The sequence below is a fragment of the Cicer arietinum genome, chromosome 5, assembly GCF_000331145.2.
Source record: "Cicer arietinum cultivar CDC Frontier isolate Library 1 chromosome 5, Cicar.CDCFrontier_v2.0, whole genome shotgun sequence".
In the NCBI taxonomy this organism is placed as follows: domain Eukaryota; kingdom Viridiplantae; phylum Streptophyta; class Magnoliopsida; order Fabales; family Fabaceae; genus Cicer; species Cicer arietinum.
Genome location: NC_021164.2, coordinates 38,683,185 through 38,685,298, shown reverse-complemented (window position 1 = coordinate 38,685,298; position 2,114 = coordinate 38,683,185). Strand labels below are relative to the sequence as shown.

At 30.2% G+C, this 2,114-nt stretch overlaps 1 protein-coding gene and 1 pseudogene across 1 annotated transcript in view; both read right to left on the bottom strand.

The window, feature by feature from the left end:
* LOC140918642 (putative disease resistance protein RGA3) overlaps nt 1–459 on the bottom strand; it is a 5,521-nt pseudogene extending 5,062 nt beyond the window's left edge.
* LOC101492881 (uncharacterized) overlaps nt 1–659 on the bottom strand; it is an 8,405-nt gene extending 7,746 nt beyond the window's left edge. The window contains exons 1-2 of the mRNA XM_073368383.1: nt 433–659; nt 160–220 (exon numbers count right to left, since the gene is read on the bottom strand). The gene's annotated coding sequence lies outside the window, so the exon portion shown is untranslated. The remainder of the gene's footprint in view (nt 1–159; nt 221–432) is intronic.
* Nucleotides 660–2,114: the final 1,455 nt, after the last annotated feature.

Below are 2,114 nucleotides of genomic sequence, written 5' to 3'. Positions count from 1 at the left end.
GGAATTTGGATACAGATGATTGTGCCTATGTGTCTATAGTTGTTCATAAGACAAAGTAAACCAATTGAGTAATTCAATCTACCAACTTACATACAGTATTTTATTAATGGCAGAGTTGTAATACTCAGTCGTTGTCGATTTGTCTTTTGTAGTTATTACCTTTGGAGAATTGGTCCACAGAGAAATTGCATTTGTCAATCCTTTGCTCCTCTTTGAGAACCTGAAAATAAATTTTAATTAATTGTCTTTCTGTATTCAATATTGCAATTCAATCCATCCAGTCCATTGAGTGATATGTTTCCTTACTGTTTCATTTTATTCTGGTTTGCAAATGATATATTACAATGGCACGACCAAATATGATTTCATTTACTTTCCCGCATTTTTCAAATCAAACTAGGTGCATTGATTACTTATATTATGTGTAATTACCTCATACGAATTTGCCGCTGCATTCATTGCTTCTGGTATTTAAACATCGCCTTCCTGGCTCGTTCTGCAATGGCTGGCTAGGTCTACTTACATCTTTGAGCTTGTGTAAGAAACCGTCAACAAGGATATAGATGGATGAAATGTATCACCTATCACACAAATAAGGGTAGTTATTGTCTATTCAAAGTTTGACATTTCATCAAAGGTCGGACATGGTGAATGCAATTTCCTCCTTAATGAAAGAAGAAAGTAAAAAGAAGGAAAATACTTTGATATTTGATATAAATGTAAACAATGTTATTTTTATTTTTTTTGCAAAATTCAAAAAATTTATCAAAAATTTTAAACAAACCTATAAAATTAATTATCATCCTCAATATAATGCAAATTTTATCAAATTCATAACTTACATCTTTAAATAAACTCATTTTTATCTCTAACAACATCAAATAAAAACTGAAAATATGAGTTTATTTGAAGATTTGAGTAACGAATTTGATGAAATTTGTATTATATTGAAGAATATAATTAATTTTATGGGTTTTGTTTGAAAATTTTGATGAACTTTTGTAAAAACCAAATAATAACATTGTTGACATTTTAAAACATAAAAGATCAAATTGTCATTTAAAATTAAAATAAAAGATCAAATCGGAAAAAAAAAAAAAAAAAAGATAAAGTACTAAAACCGTTACTTGAAATTAAGTTAAGGGACCACATGTGCTATTTAGCCTAAATTATAATAGTAATAATGACAGAATTATAAAATTAAAATAAACGGATTAATATAAAATAAAATAGAATCAAATCTGATTTCTCTTGGTTCTTCAACACCTTCTCAAGTTGGTATAAATATCTGTCATGCCCAACTTGGCTATAAGTCGCTCAAAATTGAATCTTGCCAATTTTTTTTTAAAGATATCAGCAGTTTACTTATAAGAAGTCAGAAATGGCAAACATATAATTCCCCAACATCAGTTTTCTCTTTTATGAAGTGGTGATCAATCTCAATGTGCTTGCTTGTATCATGTTGCACATAATTGTGAGCTATACTTATTGTTGTTTTGCTATCACAAAACATTTTTAAGAGTGAGTCAACTTTCAATTTCAGTTCTTCCAAGAGTGTATAAATCCACAAAAGTTCACATATCACTTGAGCCATTGCTCTGAATTCGGCTTTTGCGCTGCTTCGAGCAACAACACCTTGTTTTTTTACTTCTCCAAGTGACTAGATTTCCCGAAACATAGGCACAATATCCAGTAGTGGATTTTCTATCAGTAACTGATTCAGCCCAATCAACATATGTAAATATAGAGGTTTCTCGGTCATTGGTTTACTTGAAGTACAAACCCTTTCTAGGATTGGATTTCAAGTACCTTAAGATCCGATAAGCTACCTCCAAATGTTCTTCATAGAGAGAATACATGAATTGGCTTACAACACTCATCGAGAAAGCGATGTCAAATCTAGTGTGAGGTAGATAAATAAGTTTGTCAACCAACCACTAATATCTTTTAATTTCAAAGTTTAGCATTTAATTTTAAAATCTAAAACTTTAGATGGCATATGATTAATTAAATATGTTGCAGTTAAACAACTTCACTCCACAAATATTTTGGAACCTTATTTCCAAAGAGTAAAAAGCTCTAGCAACCTCAAGTAGATGCCTATTCTTTCTCTC